A 24,614-nucleotide genomic window follows, 5' to 3' on the forward strand; every position below is an offset into this window, starting at 1 on the left:
GGAACACTGCGGTCCAATTACCATTATAGCCACAGAGGGTTGAACGACTGATAAACGGAAACATTTTTTTAGTCCTGATGCTAAAAAGTTTGGGAACCACTGGGTTAGAGTCACATTACAAATCCTTCTCTCAGCTGGGAGTCGGTCTGTTAGCACCTCCTGACGGAGCGATTGATGAGTGGAGGAGTGGGAAATGTGTCATCCAATGAACCCTCTCGTCTATTCTTCTTTCACACAGACAGACGTTCTCTCTCACAATCGCTCTGGGTCTTGTTTGGTAGAGTAAGGCTTTATGAGACACGGAGGCTAAACCGCTCTTTAGGTTAAACTACCAGTCAGGTTGGTTTGATTGAAAACAAAGAATAAAAATGAATAAAAATGGGAATAAAAATGAAACAAAGGAGGTAAATGGACAAATACACATCCAATTCTATACTCACAAACAGGTAAAGTTCCAAAGTAATCACAATTTCTAATTACTCTTCTCTGTCTGCTACAGTAATTTACAAATTCCACATCCTTATCTTCTTGACTGGAGAAAAAAAATCAGCTTCGGAATTAATCCTGCCCTGACTGACAGCACTAGCATTCCTCACCACTGAGCTGGTATCTTGCAACTTAACCCAGCTGATTAGGTCTCTCTTTATCTTGTTTTGGCAAAAGTCGCCTCCCTAAAAGAGGGACCAGGCACAGGGTCAAATGTCTGTGGGAGACAGAAGGGAGTCTCTGCCTGGATGTATGTTAGGATGAAGTTCATCCTTGGATGAATCAAGCAGACTGTGGCGCTGCATTAATTCAGGTCAGTTAGCACCATGGGCAGGCATTTTCAGTGTCATTTGGGAGGATAGGCAATTTAGGCAGTGGAGGTATGTAAAAGTGGGGATCTAAAAGTGATCAAACTGGTGTTTTGGGAGGCTTTGAAATAGAATATAAAGTTAGTTGTGTAATTGGATAATTTGCTTGTGTATACACGAGGGATCTCTACTTCGGATGTACTTATGAAGAAAACTCCATAACCCATCACAAACTTGAAATGATTAATTACTTTGATATGAGAATTCCCTTCTTTTGGGACACCAGTGGGTTGTGTTTTGTTTTGTTTTTTGCTGATAATATGTAACTCCTGGTTGGTCACCATTGAGACTGAGAGTTCTTGATTGATTGTACAAGGCCTAGTTGTCCAAGGAGTAATGGGTCTTGTTTTTGAGTAGACATGGATAGGATTATTCTGTAAGTGTTTGATGAATTAGCTTAATTAAAATTTAATAGACATTTGTACACAGTACTGGAACCTGATAGCGGGAGGCCTTAGGACAAGCCTAGGCTTCGAAACCCTACAGGACTGGCATGGAGTCTTCAGGACTCAGCATCATTCTCTAGAAATCCTGGCGATTTTAACAGGGTCTCCCTGGTTTGATGACATTACATCATGTTGGAAAACAAAATCTCCAGGAATCGCTGTGGTCAGAGCTGGTAACCCTGGAAACCCCAATTGTCTTGGGTAGTACCATTACCACTGGTACTGAGGTTTCCAGAGTCAATCTAGCCAAGTAGGTCTAGCCAAGTACCTGACCCAGCCAACCTCTGATGCCATCTCTGTTTATATATTAACTTACTAGTCCACCTGCTTTGCACTGTCTTATGGTTGGCAGAGAAGCTCAAGGGGTATACTCAAAGGCCCCCTGGCACAACATTTCTTGCAATGGTCCTTGTTTTCATCTTCCTGGTTGCCAATTTAGCTAACAAAATTGAATGAAGCCTGCCCATTCCTTCCAAAATCTACTTATTCTGTGCTTCTCTGTTCAGTAAGTGAATTTCAACAGCTTCACAATTTCTTGAACTTTAGCTAAACACACTTTAATTCCAGGAAGAACAAGGCTTTTTGCAGGCCAAGTTGTAGTTGTGATGGGCTACTTCTGCATTCTCTTCACATGTGTCCTTAGCCCAGGGGCAAGCAAGGTGTCTAGGCAATATGAAAGTTCTCTATGTGGATTAAAATGAGTTTTCTGTCTTTTGTTTCCTGTAAACCTTTCCATAAAGCAAATAAAATGTGACAGGTCCACCTAACATGGAGAAAATTAAAAAACCAGTTTGAGCAAGTAAGTTTATTTCTGTTCAAGCCAATCACAGAGAGTTCTTAGGAAATATATGTCTTATTATATGTCTTAAGTATATATACAATATACTATAAATGTATAGTAATGTACAGTATAGTATAAACATATACTATAATGTATAGTAATGTATAAACATGTATAAATTACTATATCACAATATGTTATGTTATGTAAGTTTACCAAATTACATATGATTTTGAAAGCAGGAATCAGTTAAGATTTGAAACCCTGGGAAAATATATTTTTTTATTCTAACAAATATGAGGAATACCCCTCTGAGTTGAAAGGGGAAGCTAACATTTGAAAGGATCAAAAAAAAATATTTTGATAATATGTTTTTTTTAGGACCAATGGGAAAGACACAATATCACAGGCAAGCTTTTGAGTTTTGAGTGTGATTTTGGGGGGGTTGGTCATAAAGGTATTAGGAGAATGTGGCTTTTGAATGTTTACTTATGGACCAACCATGGCTACTTCCCACTTAAAAGCATATTTTGTGTGTGTGTATGTGGGGGGTGGGGGTGTGGCTGTGTGATGTGCCAGCACAAGTATTCTCTTAGTAACATGTGGGACTTCAGTCCCCTCTAGTGGTGAAGCCCTGTTCATAAGAGCATACAATAAATAAGGAATACTTTCAGGGAAATGTGTAATGGGTTGGATTCTCCAGTTCTTGTATCCAAAGATGTGCTTGGGCATGCCCAGTGCAATCTTTGACATCTTTGTTTTCAAATAAAGTCAGAAAAGCAGTTTCTGATATGGCATAGTGATTTGTCACTCAAAAATGAAGTTATTTTTTTCACATTTTTATACCACCCTTTCTCCAAGGAGCTCAGGGTAGTTTACATAGTTGCTCCTCACCTTTTGTCCTCACAACATCCCAAGAGGTAGGTGAGGATGAGTGTCTGTCTCGCCCCTGGACCTCCCCGGAAGCTTCATGGCTGAGCGGGATTTGAACCTGCATATGCCAGGTCTACGTTCAACTCCCAAACCACTGCACCATCCTGGCTCTCTAAATGTTAAAGATTCCACTGGTCATGCTCAAGCCTTTGCGTGAGCCCAAGTACATTTTGGACGTTATTTACTCTTGAATTAGCACTGCTTAGAAGCAACCATTTGCAATCTGTTAACTGTAAATTACCAAAATTTATGGTCTTGTTACAGCTCCACTGAACATTCAGGAAGTCCTTTTCCTCTTGTTTACATTAGTACTCAGACATTTGAATCCACCCTAAGAATTGGGCATTTTCTGAGTTAATAATTGACACAGAGTAATTGCAAGAAAGATAAGGCTCCGTAAACACCTTGATAGGAATCAATACCTATCCTAATATTTTTCCTGGCCTGCAAAAAAGGACATGAGAATATGCACTATGAATAATGATGACTATCATGCTAACTTCCATTCTGTTTCCTCCCCAAAACCAGAAACAAACCCAGCCTTGCTTGTCAGATAAAGCAGCTAGATTTCTAGGTGGGACTTCAAATACAAAAGAGTTAGGGCCCAATCCTAAACTTTGCATGCTGATTCACTGCCGGCGCACACTGTCACAAACAAGGCATGTTTGTGCGCCCTAGCGCCAGAGCTGGCTGGCACTGGGCTAGTGGTGGTTGAGCACCAGAGGTCCGCCACTCAGCGGTTGCACGGACCACCAAGCAGCGGAGAGGTGGGGGGAGGCAGGGAGGAGGCGTTCTGGGAAGCGGAGAGGCGGAGGGGGGGTGGGAAGGAGTCGTGCTGGGGGGCGGGAGGGAGGCGGGACCGGCTGCCCAACATGCAGGCTCTTAATTCTACGTCAACCTTTGGGTTGCCGTATAATCGAGTAGCCCCATAGCGGGGCTACTTGCTTTACCCGGTGGAAGGGGATGAAAGTTCCCTTTTCCCAAGGAACTGCTGGCGGCTGCCTGGAGCATGCAGGATGTGGCCGCAGCCATTTTTGGTGCCACTGCAACCCCGCACACTGGGCAGCTCAGGATTGGGCTGCCCATCAGTGATTTCCTCAAAAGCAACATAAACGTATATTATGGGTAATAGAAAAGTCAGTGGGGGAAGTGGCGCAACTCTGGGGTGTGTGAAGCCCTGGACTCAATAAAGCCTGGGTGTCCAGCTAACCGAAGCATGCGCAATGTTTTTGCAGTCCTCTCTTGTGATTCTGTTTTAGTAAATTGGTGTGAAGGCATTTCATGCTAACCATCCCTTTGCACATGCTGCAACATCTAAAGTAGGTTTCACAGGGCTGGTTCAGTGGAGAAAGGTATCTGAAATGGTCTAAAATCACTTTAGCTCCTACCCCATTTAAGCTCCTGCTATACTTACTACTGTATTATTATTATATTATTATATTATATAATATATTATATATTATATTATTACAATATAATAATAATAATAATAATATTACAAGATAAAGTTAATAAATACTATAGAATCATTGTATCCTAGAATTGGAAGGGACCTTCAAGGCCATCTAGTCCAACCCCCTGCTAGAAGTAGGAAAGTACTCTCTAGACCAGCCATTTTCAACCACTGTGCTGCAGCACATTGGTGTGCTGCAAATGGTGACCAGGTGTGCCATGGGAATTTGGGAGAGGTCATTTATTAGTAGGGCCATTGGGGATGTGAGCCCCCCCTCCACTGGCAGCACTGTGTGCCTTGTCATCAAAATCCGATGGTGTGCCCTGCCCATTTTAGTACCTTGCCAATGTGATGCGAGATGAAAAAGGTTGAAAATCACTGTTCTAGACTGAGCATTTCCCGAATGTGCCTACTTGAAGACCTTCATTGTGGGAGAACTCACCACTTTCCTTGATGGTCAGTTGTCAGACTGCTCCTACCACTAAACATTTCTTCCTGATATCCAACTGAAATCTTCCCTCCAGCAGCTTAAGCCAGTTAGCTCTAGAGCATAATCTATCACAATGGCTAAGCCAGGGTGAACTTTTACTTTCCCCAGTTAGGCTGCCCAATCGCTTATGTGTTTCCTTGGACTTATGGCAGCCATTTTGGTGGTATACATTTGAGGAGAGAAAAGGAAAGAGATGGCTTGGGAAAGAGGGGATAAGATATGTTTCACCCCCTCCCTACCCCTCCCTGCCCGCCCCGATCTGCCCCAAACTCCCCCTGTTGGAATACTAGTTCCTGCAGCACACGGTGTTAATACGATTGTGGCCTTACGGGAAAAAATTTAGATGGAATCTTGCTTGTTCTTTGTACTCTTAGATTCACTTCACCCTATTTGCATGGGACAAATTCCTTTCTTAATAATCCTGAAGTACATTTGCCTTCACAACAATTGCCTTCTGTACTGGCATCTTGAAAAGAACCAATCTTAGATTTCACTCTTAAGCCTACTATTCCTTTGTATGTCTCTAGCAGATAGAAAATTACTTATTAATTACCTCCAGGTCAATAAGTAAATGTTTGCCTTTGTACTATTGTATTTCATCCAGCTAATTATTATTTCAATCCATGAGATGATGCCATCTATCCCATATACTTTTCCAATCCTTACTCTTATTGACAGTCTCTCTCAACCTTATGGCATCGGCCGATTTAACAAATACACTCCATTCCTAAGGTTAATAATGAAAATATTGAATAAGGGGAAATCCATAATATCTGGTTTTCAACTCAAAATAGTTGCATAACTCATTGTTTTCTTCTGACAGTCGTCAATCAATTTATATCAATCCATTAAAATTTATGTAAAATGTATATATGAAATTTTCATTTCTTTCTGCTCTTAACTGAAGCACTGCAACAATGTTTTATAGATAGAAAAAGAGTTCCTGTATGTTGCAGCACTAAACAAGAAATGTATTGACATAGCCCAAATGTAATGGCACCATCACACGAATCTACTGAGAGTTTATTTTCTCGTAATCTTACATTTACTGACCTATCCTTTTGGCACACAATAATGTTCCTCAATAAAGGGATATTAACTTTAAACCTCCCTCCTTCTTGCAGTGGTACTCATGCAGGCACAATTTCAGATAGCTGATGTGGGAGGAGAGGAAACACATTTTAGATTCCAAGGTGAGCTGCTGTAGTTCCTTATTTACCATTAGTCTTTTAAAAGAGGCATTAGGGACAGTTTCATATTTATTTTAAAATGCTTCATATGAATTCAATAGAGGGCATAGGAATTCCATTTAGGTTGGTTGTCTTGATCAGGGTGGCTGGATGTCATAACCTCAAAAGATGACAAGGCACCCCAAAATGTAGGAAATCCAAGAAAAATGTAGGGCATGACAAAATAAAAGCTAAAAACACTCATATATTGATTTCATGTGGTTAATTTAAACATTTATTTAAATACTTTAAATAATAAGTAACTATTACTTATTAAACTTAAAACTATATTATATATAATTTATTAATTACAAGAAGGCTATGCGCTGCCTGCAGGAAAAGGACACTAAGGGCGCAATCCTAACCCCTTATGTCAGTGCTTTCCAGCACTGACTTAAGGGCAATGCAGCTCTGAGGTAAGGGAATAATCATTCCCTTACTTTGAGGAGGCCTCTGTGAGTGATACCCAACTGCAGGATGCAGCACACGTTCCATTGGCACTGATATGCCGGCGCTGGAAAGTGCTGACGTAAGGGGTTAGGATTGCACCCTAAAACTCTTTTTCAGGACATGAGGCTAAAAAAGAGGATATGTTCTGGAAAAAGAGGACGTCTGCTCACCCTGAATACAGCCCATGCCTGGCCATGTTCTGGAGAAGCATAGTCTTTTATTTGGCACTTGGTTCATGACCACAGGTAAATCTGTATATGGTTATCTAACAAACCTGCATCCTTCAAATTTTTGTGTTTTTTTTTTTTCTTTAAGTGCAAGAAAGGTTTAAATTTGCAAAATTTGCTTTGTGAACATATCATCTTTTTGTCATCTCAAATGAGATCTTTCCAATTATGGATGCCAGGCATGCGTGAACACTGAATACTTTCTTCTCCATTTATGTTTCTGCAGACAGAGGGCTAAAATGTAAAATACCAAAAATAAATCAGAAAGGCGAACAGTACACAAGAGCACCCAAAGGAAAGGAGATCGCAGGTTTCAAAAACTGATTTGGAATAATAATTAAAACCTTTAACGCACCAGGGCACAAATCTTGGGTTCTGAATGTTTCCACATCCCCCACTATTTTACAGATACAATAGACACTTTTGGCACTCGTAACTCCCTTACAATTCAAGCCTATGCATGCTTAATGAAAAGTAAGTCCCATTCTGCTCAGTGAGGTTTACTCCCACAAAAGTGTGCCTAGGATTGCAGCCCTATTCTCATACGATTGCTGCATTAAGTGCCTCCTCCAAAACACTCCTAATCAGTCTGCCTGTTGTAGAATATACTACATGGGCAGCCCAATCTTGAGCTGCCCGGGGTGCCCAGCCTCGGTGGCACCAAGAACTGCTGCCGCAGGATTCTGCGCACCCTGGGCTACCTTGGGGGTCACCTCGGGAGAAGGGGACTTTTGTCCCATTCCCCCGAGTAAGGGAAGCAACCCCACAATGGGGCCAAAAGGTCGGCGGTAAAGTAACGGCGTTCACGTAGGGTGCCGAGCCCCACATGAATGCCTTGGATCCTGCAGAGCGGAGCTCCATGGACTCGCCTCCCTCCCTCCCCCAGCACACATCCCGCCCTCCCTGCATCACTCCTCCCCCTGCCCTCTCTCCGCCCCCACCAGCCTCCCCCCTCCCCAGAACGCGTCCTCCCCGTCCCCGCCCCCATCCCCACCCCCGCTTACCATGCCACAGCTCAGCAGTCCATGAGACCGCCGAACCGCGGAGGCTGGGCGACTGCCCCGTGCTAGGGGGGGTCGTTTGCGACAGTCCGCAGCAGCGCAGAGCTGCAGCACAGAGCCCAGGATTGGGCTCTTATTTATTCTGCAATGGTTTTTCTTCTTTGCTTAAAAACAGATAAGAAAATCAAAGGCTGTTCTTTGGATTAAAGCTATGCTAGAAAAAGTATAGTTGTATATAATACATTTATTTATCTTTCAATTTAAGTGCCACTTTTTTTTACATCAGTCACAAAATAGCACATAGAACCAAAACACAGTAAGAACCGCTAACAAGGTGAAAAGAAAACAAACAAGCAACAACAACAACAGAAGCAGTAATGCATCATCCCGTGTCATTTTAAAGAAGAGATATGCAGCAACTGTTACCCTGCACATGCCTGATCTCGTCTGAGCTCGGAAGCTAAGCAGGATCAGGCCTGGTTAGTACTTGGATGGGAGACCGCTTGGGAATACCAGGTGCTGTAGGCTTATACCATAGTCTTTCGAGATTGAAGGTTGCCAACCATGCAGCCAGATCCTATGCTGCCCCAGTGCCCAGTGGAGCAGTGGTGCTGAAATGGCTACTGCTGCATCCTATGGGTGTGGGGGCAGCCGCCAGAGATGCAGCAGCATCCCCACTGTGTCTCCTCCGAGCTGTGCCTGCTATTGAGCAGGCACAGAATTGAGGAGGCCTGTGTTGGGCTTTCTGGGCAGGGAGGGAGCAATGGATACAGCGGCAGAGGCTGCCACCATCTCCATCCCCCTCCCAGGCCTGATCCTCACCTCCCCACTCCCAGTTCTGCCTTTCCCCACCCTCCCCCAAAAGACTTGCTGCCCAGCTGTTCCTTGGCAATGTCTTCCTGGCACTGAAGCTCAGCACTGATGCTCCCTCCTCTCCGGGTGTTGCGAATATGCTTTATGGCACATTTGTGACACGCAGATCTAGTGGTACACACAAACCGCTGGCATAAAAAAATTATAGGCCCATAATCAGATTCTATATTTTTCCCTGTTCCTCCTCACCCCCCCACTCCCATTCTGGGAGTCTGGAATAACTCACACATTATTCCTCTCAAACAATAGTCCCTCCTTGGTCACCATGTAGTGTTATATGAAGAGACGCTCATCACCAGAATCATAAACAGAACATCCCTGCCCTGAAAATTTCTCCTTTTTGTTCACTCTGCATCAGACAAAGAACTGTGAATGACTAGAACCCAACGACCACATCCGATTCTGAAACTCTGGCGAAACTGATAAGATGCATCTTGGCCAGGGAGGAATAATAATAATAATAATAATAATAATAATAATAATAATAATAATAATAAAACTTTATTTTTATCCCGCCCTTCTCCTAAAAAGGGACCCAGGGCGGCTAACAACATATAAAACAAATTAAAACATAATTTCACAGATAAAAACATATTAAAAAACACATTAGCAGAACCCATAAAAACAGTAGTCAGAAGAGTCAGAATAAAAGAGCGTAAAACAGCAGTTCTTAGAGGAATCGGGCCTGTAAAAAAGCAACTAAAAGATATATAAAAGATGTTAAAAAGGCCAGAACGTCAGAAGGCTTGGTTAAACAACAAGGTCTTCAGGCCTCGCCGAAAGGACTCAAGAGAGGGAGCCATTCTCAAGTCAAGGGGAAGGGAGTTCCACAACGTTGGTGCCACTACTGAGAAGGCCCTATTTCTTGCCGCCGCCCCACGTACCTCCTTAGGCGGCGGCACTTGTCAAAAGGCCTTCTCTGATGACCTGAGAGGACGAGCCGGATTGTATGGGAGTAGGCGATCTCTAAGATAACCTGGCCCAGAGCAGTATAGGGCTTTAAAGGTCAAAACCAGCACCTTGAATTGGGCCCGGAAACGAATGGGCAGCCAATGTAGCCCCCGGAGAAGCGGGCTGACAGAGTCAAACCACCTAGCTCCAGTGACCACACGGGCCGCCGCATTCTGCACTAATTGCAGTTTCCGAACCGTCTTCAGGGGCAGCCCCATGTAAAGCGCGTTACAATAATCTAACCTCGATGTCACCGTAGCATGGATCACCGTGGCCAGGTCTGCACGATCCAAGTATGGACGCAGCTGGCGCACCAGCCAAAGCTGAGCAAAGGCCCCCCTAGCCACAGCCGCCACCTGGGAATCCAGGAGCAGTTGTGAGTCCAGGTGGACCCCCAAGCTGCGGACCTGCTCCTTCAGAGGGAGTGCAACCCCATTCAGAGCAAGCTGATAATCCAGCACCTGCATCGAGGATTTCCGAACCAGGAGAGCCTCTGTCTTATCCGGATTTAATTTCAGCTTGTTAGCCCCCATCCAGATCCTCACTGCTTCCAGACAGTGCTCCAGGCCCTCAACCGCCACCCTGGAGTCTGGAGGAAAGGAGAGATAAAGCTGGGTGTCATCAGCATATTGATGACACCCCACTCCAAACCCCCGGATGACCTCTCCCAGCGGCTTCATGTAGATATTAAATAGCATGGGGGACAGAATTGAGCCCTGCGGCACCCCGCACCTCAATGGCCAGGGTGTCGAACAGGCATCCCCCAGCACCACCATCTGGGACCGACCTTCCAAGTAGGAGCGGAACCACCGCAAAACAGTGCCTCCAACTCCCAACTCGGCCAATCGGCCCAGAAGGATACCATGGTCAATGGTATCGAAAGCCGCCAAGAGGTCCAGCAAGACCAACAGGGACACACTCCCCCTGTCCAGTCCCCGGCGTAGGTCATCCACCAAGGCGACCAAGGCAGTTTCCGTCCCAAAGCCCGGTCTGAAACCAGATTGAAAAGGATCCAGATAATCCGCTTCATCCAAGACCCTCTGGAGTTGGGCCGCCACCACCCACTCAATTACCTTGCCCAGAAACGGGATGTTGGAGACTGACCGATAGTTGTTCAACACATTGGAATCCAGGGAGGGCTTCTTCAGGAGGGGGCGAACCACCACCCGCTTCAAAGCAAGTGGCAGTGTCCCCTCCCCCAAAGAAGAGTTGACCACCCTCCCCGTCCACTCAGCCAGTCCCCCCCGGGCAGCTCTTATCAGCCAAGCTGGGCAAGGGTCAAACAGGCAGGCAGATGGCCTCACACTCCAAAGGAGTCTGTCCACATCCTCAGGCTGCACAAGCTGAAAAGAATCTCACAACACTGGACAAGCAGTTGCCAGGGGGACATCATCAGACATTGTCAATGTGGCAACCAAGTCGTAACGAATGCGATTGATTTTATCTGCAAAATGTTGCGCAAACACGTCACAGCGGCTGACCGTGCATTCCTCCTGGTCCACTGGCGGGGCCTGATGGAGGAGGCCCCGCACCACACGGAACAGCTCTGCCGGACGGCTATCAGCAGACGCAATGGTAGCAGAGAAGAATGATTTCTTCGCTGCTACCACCGCCACGGAGTAGGCTCTATAATGAGCTCTGCTCCGTGTCCGATCGGATTCATCACGAGTTTTCTGCCACCGTCGCTCTAGACGCCTGCCCTGCCGCTTCATCGTTCGCAGCTCCTCAGTGAACCAAGGAGCCGCTCCGAGTCTGCGACGTGGCAGAGGTCGCTCCGGAGCAATCTCATCCACTGCCCTGGACATTTCCCCATTCCAGAGGTCAACCAGGGCCTCAGATGAGGTGCCAGTCTCGGCAGTGGGAAAATCCCCCAGAGCCCTCAGGAAACCTTCAGGATCCATTAGCCTCCGGGGGCGGACCATAGAAAACGGTCCCCCGCCTCTGCGGAGGTAGGAAGTCGCAACCAGCCTAAACCTTACCAGGAAGTGATCTGTCCATGACAACGGAGTGATCTTGATCTCCTCTACATCCAGATCACTGCCCCCGTGCCCAGCTGTAAACACCAGGTCTAGCACGTGTCCTGCAGTATGTGTCGGGGCCAAGATCTTCTGGGACAGGCCCATGGTTGTCATGGCAGCCATGAAATCCTGAGCTGCACCTACCGCAGGGGCCTCGGCATGAACATTGAAGTCCCCCAGCACTAACAGGCGGGGGGCCTTCAATGCCACCCCCGAGATCACCCCAGTCAGCTCAGGCAGGGAGACTGTTGGGCAGCAGGGCGGGCGGTACACCAACAGAATCCCAATCCTGTCCGGTCCTCTCAACACAACATGCAGGCACTCGAACCCAGCAGACTGCTGGACAGGGCACCTGGTGAGGGAGATGGACTCACGATAGACCATTGCAACTCCCCCTCCCCGTCCCTGCAATCTTGGCTGCTGCAACACCTGGAAGCCTGGCGGACAAAGTTCAGAGAGACTAACGCCTCCCTCCATGTCCAGCCAGGTCTCCGTAATGCATACCAGGTCGGCTTTCTCATCCAGAATCAAATCCTGGATGATACAGGTCTTATTATTCACCGACCTGGCATTCAAAAGTAGCAGCTTCAGATCCAGGGACTCACCGCCAAGACCACCAGGCATCCGAGAATTGGGGGAGGGACCAGAAGGGGAGATGATCTGCCTGTGATTAACTCTCCTTCTCCTGTAATGGCCTGTCCGACCCCCACCGCTATATCTCCCCTGGCCTGTCACTCTCTTGATAGTGGCACCCTTCCCTTCCCCTGAGCTCCCTCCTAAGAGCACACACATATGGCGAGGCCCGCCTTCCGAAACTGGCCTGCAGGCGGATCCTCTGCTGTAAAAACAATTGTTTTGAATGAAAGGCAAACCATTTGTGGGTGATGCAAATTTCCTGTGATAGGGAGTTCCACAGCCTAAGTGCAGCCACTGAAATGGCCCTGTCCTGAGTCTTCACCAGCTGAACTTCAGACAGCATTGGCACACAGTGTAGAACCTTTTCTAACTGATCTCAATAGGCAGGCAGTTTCAAGTGTGAACTGGCAGTCCTTTAGATATCCTAAAACCAAACCATTTTGGGGCTTCACTTGAACTGCGACAACGACAACAAAAAACACAAGTGCAGCCAGTGGAGATGGAACAGAATTAGCAGTTCAAAATAAACATCACCTGCTTCTGTGTGCGAACAAAAATGGCAGGCTCCATACTAGGACTTTTTTAGTGATTATGTACAGTAGGGCCAATGAGAGGGGAGTAAAAGGGGAGTAAATTTGTACCTGGCGTCAGGGTCAAAAAGGGGGCCCAGGAACCAAAGGAGGGGCCCAGAAATTTCCTGGGATCTTATATTTTTCTATCTCACCTGGACTCGCTGCTTGCATGGGGTGCTGGGTGTGCGGCTGCTGCTGCTACTGAATGCCAGGTGTGCTGGGCCAAGGAATGCATACATGACACTCCTTAACACAGTGTCACATCTGGAAGGAATGTGGCCTCCTACACTAACTCTTTGGCGTGTAGATCTGCTTGCAGTTAAGGAGTGTATAGGAGTTCAAGGACACAGCTGCTGCAGAAGTACGTTTTGGTATAAGCAGGACCCTTTCCATTCTAGTGTGAGCCTAAATAGGATGATGCTAATTTTCTGCAATGATTTTCTGTATTTAAATAATTTTAGAGAGACCTAGGAGTGGGTTTGGTTTTCTGTATTACTGTTTCTAGCTGCCGACGCTGCACAGGCAGGTAGATCTGGGCTCTGCATTGGGAAGCCCAGTAGACCTGGACTCCAAAGACTTTTCTGGCAGTCATCCCCCCCTTCCCCTGCACTGTTTTGTCCCCTCCCCACCCCTGTTCTGCCCACACTTGTCACCACCCTTCCCCAGTCTGTTTCATCCCCTCCTTCTCTTCTTTGGGAAGGAGCCCAAAAGAAACCTTGAACCCCCAATAAAATTCTTCTCCTCAGCACTGTTCTGACCTTTGAGGGACATCGTTTTATGCAGATGAATTTTTTAACCCATGTCAAAAATGCAACTGCAATAAATGCAACAACAAAAACGCAATAAAAATATTTTGTATTTTAAGATCAACACCACAACATACATAAAACATCTTGCTTATGAATTCACTTGAGAAGTCAATGTTGTTAGAAATTGTCAGTGGAACAAGAAGAAGGAGCAGGCAAAGAATGCACTGGCTTGATACCATCAAAACATACAAAGAGGAATGTCCTCCAACAATTGAAAGAAGCTGTGCTTGACAGGGTAGCATGGAGAGCTCTCACCCTGTGCCCCCTGTGCCAATTCCATTACCGTAGTGTTTCGGTACTAGCATTGGAAGAGCTTGTTTTCTTCCTTAAACAAAGCAAAATTGTTGCTGAAATGAAGAGTGACTGAACAAGCATTCACACTAGATGGAGCCTAGTGTGGTAACTAGATGGTAACTAATCATTACCAGGACATGCTTCCTCCTAATGTTGAGTAACAGCCCGATCCTAAAGCTGGTGGCTTTGTCAGGTGCAGTGGTGTCAAACAGCTACCACTGCATTCACCAAGGCCGCCGGAGTTCTCCTGGGGGAAAGGGGACTTTCATCTCCTTCCCCCAGGGAAATCCCCAAGCCTCACAATGGGGCTTCTCAAGTCTGCACCGGCTATTTTGCTGGCGCAGACTTGATGGATACTGTGTCAGGCCTTCTGGCCCGACATGGAGTTCAGGGTCTTGCAGAGCAGTGAACTACCAGTCCCACCCCCTCCTGTCCCAGTTCCTCCCCCCCCCACTCCGCCCTACCCTATTGTGTGCACGGCCCGCTTTCCCCCACCCTTATACTACTTACTGCTGGCTGGCACTGCTGGAGCACTGTCTGGCCTTCCATCGACTCTGAGGCTCAGCACTGACTGGCATTGGCCCAGCAGCCCCTCCTCTCCAGATGCCACAGACGTGCCTTATAGCACATTTGCTACACCCAGCTTCAGTGCTGGAGCTCAGCACTGGCACTGCTTTTGTTCAGGATTGGATCCTTGTGCTCCCTCAGAGGTGTAATGCACTACCCAGGGTCCCAGGGCAATTATGTTACAATGCCACTTGACACCATGTCACGTGACGTCACTTCCAGGTTCTCCCTGGAGGAAGAGGCACTCACTGGTGCTTCTTCTTGCCCCCTGTTCCTTCTTCTGTGAAGGCTCCCCTTGAAGGAGGGCCTCCACAGGAGAAGAAACAGGGGGCATGAAGCTGCCAGCTCCTCCTCCTCTGGGTAGAACCCAGAAGTGATTGCCTTGTACCACTTGCAGTGCAAGGCAGTCACTTCCAGGATCTCCCCAGAGGGGTGCTTGCTGCAGTGGCTTTGCACCTCCATTCCTTCTGCATTGGAAAAGGATAGTGTGAAGCCACCTACCCTGGTGTAGCAGCCAGGGCAGGTGCCCTTCAGTCTCCACCCTAGTTATGCAGGTAGTGTGCAGGCTTGTTGGTGTTTAGTTCAGCAAGGATTTCGCTTTGTTTAAGAAAGGAACACAAAAACTAAGGTAATGGAATGGGCGTGGGGGGGCTACTTCAGTCTTTGAATAGTGTCCTGGTTTCCATATCCATGGTGTGTGTGAATGTGTGTGTGTAAGTAGCCTTGCATAGCGCATAAAATAGTCTGGCACCAGCCCTGGGTGTGCCTCCTGGATGCTGGATAAATGGCAGAGCTGCTCTTCCCAGGAATCTGACTTGGGGATTGGGCACCCCCACAAGCCTTTGAAATGTTCCTTTCTAATATTAAATTTGATGATGTGGTGGGCAATGACTTCATGGCAAATTTTCTTTAGCCCAAATTCAGGGGGTCTGGGAAGGTGCCTTAGACATCCAACTGCATCTTCCATTGGGGCATCAGGTGGTGGAGATGGTGGGCTTTCTGACAGGCTGGAGATCTCATTGCCTGCCAAAGTCAAAGTGATCAAAGAGCAGAGAGAGTCCAAGGATGTTTTTGAAAAACGAGATTGGCACCTGATGGACACAAAGATATACCAGGCGCTAGATCTCCAACTCCCTGAGGATCAGAAATGAAGCAGAGCTGAGCATTGCAGAGAGGCTTCTTCCAGGTGCATATGCACTCCCAAAGAACCCACAATCTATGCCATGAAATGGGGCTCATCCAGATATAAGAAGGGATGTCAGGGCTGATGTAGTCACAGAAGGGACCAAAACATGGCAGACATTATGCTTCTATGGGCACAATCCTAACTAGGTCTACTCAGAAGTAAGTCCTATTTTGTTCAATGGGGCTTACTCTCAGAAAAGTGTGGTTAGAATTGCAACCTATGATGTCATATCCCCCACACCTACAAGGAAAACTTTTGGTCTAAGGTTGATAGACCAACCTTAGTTAGTGCAGTGGTTCCCAAACTGTGAGCCATGGCTCCTCAGACAGCCATGGAAACCAGCCTGGGGGGCCTCAGAATCTTTGTAAAAAGTCTGCCACTCTATACAATGTATAGGATAGTAGTCCTAATAGGAAGGTGTGGCCAATGGCCCTACTGGTTAAGGGAGCTGCCAGTCGAAAAAGTTTGGGAGCCATTGGGATAGTTGCAAGAGGGGACATACTGCCCTTGCAGCCTTCCTCTTCTTCCTGCAGTATATCTTGCAGAACATGTTGTTGTAGTTTATGATGGAGTAGATCAATAATGCTGCAAAGATGAGACAAAAGCCCATACAAAATGATGTGAGAACATGAAGAAACCAGAGGACTCTCCACTCTCTCCACAGTGAGATCTCTGGCTAAGAGAGAGGCTGCTCACCAGTTCATATCTCTTTCTTTGCTGAGTGCCTGGCTGTGCGGACACCAGCCTATTACACAAAAGGGAAAAGAATAAGATAGTGAGAATTTGTAGGGAGGCAGGATAACTTGTTACTTTGTTTTATTTTTTTTCAGTTACAGTCACACACATTCCACTGCTGCTTGATTCTTAGAGGATTCCCCAGATTTGGTGGCCACTTTTCATTTGGGGGAGGTTTTCTCAAGGAGGCTTCCTTCCATATAGCCTCTCTAACTTTGGGTGGTGGTACACTGAGCTACCTTTTCACTCCCAGTTAAAAGAGTGAAGGAGGGGAATAGGTGTTGGCCAGGTCTAGGGTGTGAACAGTTCTAGGGTCTGAACCTGAGGAGTTCTGGCAACCTTCCTTCATGGTCCTCAGGGCCGAAAAGCTAGTTCTTACATTCAGAAGAGAACACTAGTGAACAGTTTTGGTTCCTCCTCCTTGGGTAAAGACAGACCCTTCAGAGAGACATCTAAGTCAGACCAGACGCATCTTTCCTCCCACACTGAGGTTTTTCCCTTACCCAAGAGTGGTAAACCAACCTGAAACCCAAGATGGTGAAGAGAAACATGAGCAAGAGCTGCTCCAGCCCTGTAACAAAGTCACGGTAGGGCATGTCGCTTAAGAGCACAAACATGATGCTGCCTTGTGACCAAGACCAATAGCTGCTCTAGCAATTTCTGGATCAGACCTAGACTTTCCTTGGAAAAATACTCTGACCTCACAAAGAGCCAAGCCCTGACTGGCTCAGGGGACCTTTGTGGTGAAAGCACAGCAGACTTCACAATTAGGCAGGGGCATCACACCATCTGGCAGGTCCAAGAGAACATGTTGGGCAGTTGAAAAAGGTACTGTATAGAAATAAATTCTTCTATAACTAGTCCATAGAATCAATAATCTGTGGTAACCCTGCTTTTGTTGATGTGCAATTTACAAAAATGGGCCTTAGAGCAGCTTAGATTGGTGGTGGTGGTGGGGGGGGGAGGCTTCATTTGTATTATTTTACAACTTGCATTTTAGAAGAAGTTACAAGTTGTATTTGTATTAGTTGTACAGTATGTGAATTTGCATGCATGAGAACTCAGGAACAAACAGTTTGACAGGTACACACTCCATTGAGATTTAACTTGTAAAAAAATATGTGAGAGGGCTTGAAACCAGAAGAATGGCAACTGTAGCAACCTGCACAAACAAAATGGTAATATGCTCGCCTGGAGGCGGCTCAGATTCCTTCTCCAGCAGAAGTGAGACTGGTGGAAACTCAGGAGAGGGCCATCTTGAGATTGTTACTGCCCCCTGCTGGTGCATCTCCATCTGCGACAATGCTCAGCTTTGCACCCACACCAGCCGCCTTTCTGAGAACATTTGTAAAAAGCATCTCTTTGGGCCAAGTCCTTGCCTGAGCAGGGCAAGACTGGTAGCCTTGCACAAATGTTAGGCAAATGCCATAAGAGTGCTCTGGGTCAGGCTTGCCTGAAAATAGTCCAGACAGACAGGGAGTCCAAACTCTATTACAAAAAAATGCTCTACTGCTCGCTCTCTCTCTCTCTCTCTCTCTCTCTCTCTCTCTCTCTCTGTGTGTGTGTGTTAATGCATTACATTGGGCCCTGGTATCTGCAGGAATCTATTCCAGAACCTGTGGATACTGATTTCTGCAGATAATCAAATCCACAGGGGGAGAACCTCCTGGCAAACTGGAAGAGCCTCATAGAAGCATCTGGGAGGCCTTCTGAGTCATGGGGAGTTTGCATGTGCCTTAACAATGCCTCAGAAGACCTCCTGGATTTGACTGGAAGGCACCTCTGGTAGCATCTGAGAGATCCCGCCATGCCCTTCAGTCATGCTGGCTTTAGCTAAACTGCTAAAAACCCTAGCGGGGGTCTTTCCTTGTGTTTCTTTCCTGATGCAGCAAAATCCAAAACACAACAGGTTTGAAGTTTATCCTGCAGAAGAGAGACAAATAAAGCTGCACAATGGGCAAGCAAGTGGGCAAGTCTCTGCCCCTTTGGGGTAGGGCTTCAGTATTTATACAGGTTTATATGCAATCATGTTTCTGCCCCCTACAGGGCTGAGCTCATTACTGGTGGTGGTCAGTTACTTTCCTACCACCTTGACACCCTTCCCTTTTTGGCTGGATTTTATGCCAGATCAGTTAAATGCCAGATCAGTCAACAATAAAACCTGTCTCATCCAGGATTTAATCCTGGGTGAAGGTGCTGATCTGGCTTGTATTACGGAGACCTGGTTGGATGAAGTGGGAGGAGTGAATCTTTCCCAGCTTTGTCCTCCAGGTTTCTGGGTAGCGCAGCAGCCACGACTGCAGGGACGGGGAGGGGGGGGTCGCGATAGTCTATCGGGGTTTCATCTCCCTTGCCAGAAGCCCTGTCCAGCAATTCACTGGGTTTGAGTGTCTATATGTCTCATTGGAAGGGCGGGAGTATTGGGATTCTGTTGGTGTACCGTCCGCCTTGCTGCCCAACAGTCGCGCTGCCTGAGCTGACTGGGTTGATCTCAGACGTTGCATTGAAGGGCCCCCTGCCTATTGGTGTTGGGGCACTTCAGTGTGCAAACCGAGGCCCCAGAGGTAGGCACAGCTCAGAATTTCATGGCCGCCATGGCAACCATGGGCCTGTCACGAAAGATCTCTACCCCACCCCATGAGGCTGGGCACATACTAGACCTGGTGTTTTTGTCTGGGCAAAGGGATAGTGATCTGGATCTGGAGGAGATCAACATCACGCCTTTGTCATGGACAGATCACTTCCTGTTAAGGTTTAGACTTGTTGCGGCCTCCTGTCTCCGCAGAGGTGGCGGACCGTATTGTATTGTTCACCCCCCTAGACAGATGGATCCGAATGGTTTCCTGAGAGTTCTGGGGCATTTTCCTGCTGCTAAGGTCAGTGACTCATCTGAGGCTCTGGTTGATCTCTGGAACTGTGGAATCTCTGGATCTCTGTGGAATCCAGGGTTGTGGATGAGATTGCTCCTGAGCGGCGCCTCCCAGCCACCAGAGTCAAAGTGGCTCCTTGGTTTACCGAGCAGCTACGAATGATGAAGTGGCAGGGTAGGCGTCTTGAGCAACGGTGGAGGAAGACTCATGACAGATCTGACCAGACACAGGCTAGGGCCCACTACAGGGCCTACTCTGTGGCGATAGTGGCAGCGAAGCACTCCTTCTTCTTTGCCACTACTTTGCCACTGGTCCGCACATAGCCGGCCAGCGGAACTGTTCCGTGTGGTTCGGGTTCTCTTCCATCAGACCCCATCAGTGGATCAGGAGGACCACACGGAAGTCCGCTGTAACACCTTTGCCAGGCACTTTGCGGATAAAATTGCTCGGATTCGCCACAAATTGGACTCCATGTTGACAATGTCTAGTGATGTCCCTGTGGCACCTGTCAATCCCGTTTTGTGGGATTCTTTTCGGCTTGTAGAACCTGAGGATGTGGACAGGATCCTTTGGAGTGTGAGGCCATCCGCCTGCCCACTGGATCCATGCCCAGCATGGCTGGTTAGATCTGCCTGGGAGGTATTGACCAAGTGGACAGAGAGGGTAGTAAATTCATCTTTGAGGGATGGGGTGATGCTTCTGGCATTAAAGCAAGCAGTGATTCGCCCCCTCCTGAAAAAGCTCTCTCTGGACCCCTCTATGTTGGATAATTATTGGCCAATTTCAAACCTCCCATTTCTGGGCAAAGTGATTGAGTGGGTGGTGGTGTCTCAGCTCCAGAGGATCCTGGATGAAGCGGATTATCTGGATCCCTTTCAATCTGGCTTCAGGCCTGGCTTCGGGACGGAGACGGCCTTGGTCGCCTTGGTGGATGACCTACACCGAGGGCTGGATGGAGGGAGTGCATCCTTGCTAGTCCTTTTGGACCTCTCAGTGGCTTTCAACACCATTGACCATGGTGTCCTTCTGGGACAGTTGGCTGAGGTGGGGATCGGGGGCACTGTTTGGCTGAGGTGGGGATCGGGGGCAGTGGTTCCAGTCCTTCTTGGCCGACAGGTCCCAGATGGTGTTATTGGGGGACTCCTGTTTGGCACCCTAGCCCTTGAGGTGTGGGGTGCCACAAGGTTCTATATTGTCCCCCATGTTGTTTAACGTCTACATGAAACCATTGGAAGAGGTCATCCAGGGATTTGGAGTTGGGTGCCATCAGTATGCTGATGACACTCAGCTCTATCTCTCCTTTCCACCTGACTCCAGGGTGGCTGTCTCTGTCCTGGAGCGTTGCCTGGAGGCAGTTGGGATCTGGATGAGGGCGAACAAGCTGAGATTAAATCCAGACAAGAGAGAGGTCCTCCTGGTGCAGAAATCCACAGTGCGGGTGCTGGACTATCACCCTGCTCTGAATGGGGTTGCACTCCCCCTGAAAGAGCAGGTTCGCAGCTTGGGGGTTCTCCTGGACTCCCAGCTCCTTCTGGATGTCCAGGTGTCGACTGTGGCCAGGGATGCCTTTGCCCAGCTTCAGCTGGTGTGCCAGCTGTGGCTGTACCTGTCTCAGGTGGATCTGGCCACGGTGGTCCATGCCATAGTGACATCAAGATTAGATTATTGTAACGCGCTCTACATGAGGCTGCCTCTGAAGACGGTCCAGAAGCTACAACTAGTGCAGAATGCAGCGGCTCGGGTAGTTGCTGGGGGTCGGCGGTTTGACTCTGTCACGCCGCTACTCTGGTAGCTGCACTGGCTGCCCATTCGTTTCCAGGCTGAATTCAAGGTGCTGGTTATGACCTTTAAAGCCCTAAATGGCTTGGGACCAGCATATTTGAGAGACCACCTTCTTTCGTATAATCCGGTCGGTTCTCTAGGGTCATCAGAAGGGGCCCTGTTGGTTGTGCCGTCATTGAGAGTGGTGAAGGGAATGGCGGCCAGAAACAGGGCCTTTTTGGTTGTGGCACCTGCACTATGGAATTCCCTCCCCTTTGAATTGAGAGCAGCTTCCTCATTATTAACGTTCCGAGGGGCCTGAAGACTTTTTTATTCAGGAAAGCCTTTGAAGCACTATAAGGGCTGTTTTTATAAATTTATAAATTATGTCTTTTACTGTGTGCTTTTAATCTGCTGCTATGTATTTTAACTTGCTTTAATTGTTTTTAAGTGTTTTGTATTTTTAATGTTTATTTCTTTCCTTGTTTCCTTGTATTTTAACTTGATTGTTAGCCGCCTTGGGTGCCTTTCGGGAAGAAAGGCAGAATACAAATCTAATAAATAAGTAAATTTTATGAATTCTTTAGGCCTTTTACCTATCTGGTCATAACTGGCTTTTTTTGTCTACTGTGGGAACTGCTGACTTTTGCTTGAAGTTGTTGAATTTGCTACGTACATCTTGGTTCTAATGCTAGTTCCAACCTGCTTGTGTCTTGTGTTTCAGCCATGTTTTTTTCTTACAAGGGAGTCAGATCTGCATTGAGTCAAATCAAATCTACTGATCCTAAGCCCATGGATAAGGAGGGCCCACTGTATTGCAGCACCAGAATCAACCCAATCCTAAGGCACGTTAACACTGTCACAGCTCATGTTTTCGTGGCATAAGGCACAACGCACCATCAACAGCAGCTGGGCCACTGTTGCGAGTGGTGACAGCCTGCCATTGAATCTGTCACATCCCCAGGTGCCGGTAGGTCAGCATAGGGAGCAGGAGGGAAGCGGGGTGGGGGTGGTATAGGGTGGGAAGGGGAAGAATGGGGAAGGGATGGTGTGGAAGGAAGAAGAAGAAGGGCTGGAAGGGAATGGCATTCGCAGAGATGGCCCAACCAATAACCTTCTAGGACTTGAAATGACTACCTGGATCATCTCAGACTTGTGCAGCTGAAATATCTGGCATAGGTCTGAGTAGACCTATTCAAGCCTTACCTCTGGGTAAGGGAACAAATTTTTCCTTGCCCAAAGGAGAACTTCGGGACCCTTGCAGTATGCAGCACACTCTCCAGCAGCTCGGCTGCATTGGGGGGGGGGAAGGTAGGATTGGGCCCTTACAATTTTAATTTAAAGGACGGAAACAACTTTTTTCAGGGGACTACATTTTCCCATCATGAAGTCTCCTATGTGCTTTTAGTTGACTGTGGAGACCAGTTCTAATTTCTGGAACAGATCAATAGTAAGGTGTCAGATACTTCTGAACATTTTTTTTTAATTTAAGGGTTGTTCAAGATGCATTCTTTTAACGGGAAGGGCAGGAAATGTGGATCGTGATTACTTATAGCTTCAAGCCTCAGCAAAATGTGTTGTCAAAGAACATGAAGATAAATTATGCTTATCAACTTAACAGTGACTTGTTACTTCCTCCAATTTCTTCATTGTCACAGAAACATGCCACTGTCACTTGCTGAGCTTGCTTTATTTCTTCAAACTTTGTTTTCTCCTTGACCAAGCGGCTTTTAACAATGTCATTCAGTGTCAAAGTCTTGGATTTCCAGGCCTCAAGAGTTTGCTCTCTTCTCAGGTTGAAGCAAGGATGAAGGAAGGCTGACAATGAGACTATGCCGAATCAAAAAGCTCAAGTACAGCTAAAAACAACTTGCTACAATTTTGTATGTACTGTTGACTAAGGACCCAGTCCTGTCCTACTTTTCAGTGTGGATGCAGCTGCAATGTAGCCTCAATGCAAGGGAACAAACATTTCCTTACCTTGAGGAGGCTCCCATGACTGCCCCCCCCCCCCAAGACACAGGATCCAGCCCAAGCCCTGTTGGCACAGGTACATCTGAGCTGGAAAACACGATAGGAGTGGACCCTAAATCAAATGTCTTAGAGTTACAGAGTCAAGGTTTGCACGTTTATGTTGTTGTTGTTATTGCATCAATGTTCAAGGCACTTTATGTAATGGAAGATCAGAAAATCATCAGGTGGCTGATGTGGTGTTGATAGTGATTGCATGTTTTGACAGCTGGTTGACAGCTCTGGGAAGGGCAGGGCTGGACCCACAGCTGTAATCAGTCAAGGCCAATGGAGACTCTGATGGACACCTGAGCTTCATTTGACTTTGATGGGACTTTGAATGGACATGGACTGAAGGGATGCCTCACCTGAGCCTAATTTGGACTTAACAAGGGGCTAACAAGGTAACTCACAGCTGAGCTGTATTTGGATAATGGGACATACAAGGATAAAAGGCAGCTTCAGAAAGAGCAAAGCCAAGAGCTGCTTGAACCAGACCTACGGGACTCCCCAGACCTACGGGATGGACACACCGGGAGAAGGGGACTGCCAGGACCCTGCTGGACAGGAAGATGCTCTGCTGCAGTGGACTGCTACGGGAAGGATTGTACTGCAGAAGACTGGACTGGACTTGCACTCGAGGCTTTGAACCTTTACCCACTGAGTTAAGTGGAGTTTTGGGGAGGGGAAAGCCTCTGGACAAGAGGAATTGCAGGGAGTGTCTGTGTTTGTAACAATAAATTCTGGTTAATTGCTCTAGATAAGGAGTTCTGTGTTCATTCCTTTGCACACCACAGCTGTTGTTTCTAGAGATCAGGATCTGTTAATTAGCCAAAAAAGTGGGCATTGGAAGAGAGAACATTTTTTGGATGGGACACTTTACAAGTAACAAGAAAAACTCTTGCCCTTACCTATTTGCTGCAGGTAACTGCTCCAGGACAAAAAGAAGCTGTGGGATTATTTTCAGCAGAAAAACCACGTGCGAAGAGTTAACCTCCTCCTGTTTGCATGCTGTGGTCCCTGTCCAGATTGGGCCTCCTGTAGGATTTTATATTATCTGGTTGGAAATGTACAGCCTTCTGGATTTGCTCTCCTTTGTGAGCTGTCCAGTGAATCCTGCTTGTCCCTTTTTTTGTAACACTGTTGGTTTGAATTTATCCTCAAAGTTACAAAATACACATTAAAACCAATGTGTGTTTGTGTGCGCATCTGGTTTGCCCCTTAGTGTCAGTTTAGGGCAGCGGTTTTCAGACTGGGGCGATGCAACTGAGAGCCCTGGGTAGTTCTCCCTTAAGGGGAGGGTCGGGGGGAAGGCAGAGACGTGATGCTCAGCATCGCGCCTCTGATCTGGGTGCAAGGGCGCACTGCCACTCACCCCTGCCTGCAGCAGCTTCCTGGGGGTTGGGGGAGCCTGTTGCCAGCCTCAGCAGGGCTCCCCACGTCGCGACCTGGTTTTGCGATCTGTGCT

The 24,614-nt window shown here is 47.2% G+C and overlaps 1 long non-coding RNA gene and 1 pseudogene across 1 annotated transcript; both read left to right on the top strand.

Moving 5' to 3' along the window:
• Positions 1-678: 678 nt before the first annotated feature.
• LOC136644516 (uncharacterized) lies at positions 679-23,910 on the top strand. Its single transcript, XR_010794095.1, has 3 exons — positions 679-799; positions 21,861-22,106; positions 22,932-23,910. It is a non-coding gene; the product is annotated as an uncharacterized lncRNA (long non-coding RNA).
• On the top strand, positions 8,273-8,392 carry LOC136646195 (5S ribosomal RNA; annotated as a pseudogene).
• Positions 23,911-24,614: the final 704 nt, after the last annotated feature.

This window comes from Tiliqua scincoides, chromosome 3 (assembly GCF_035046505.1).
Source record: "Tiliqua scincoides isolate rTilSci1 chromosome 3, rTilSci1.hap2, whole genome shotgun sequence".
NCBI classification, from domain to species: Eukaryota; Metazoa; Chordata; class Lepidosauria; order Squamata; family Scincidae; genus Tiliqua; species Tiliqua scincoides.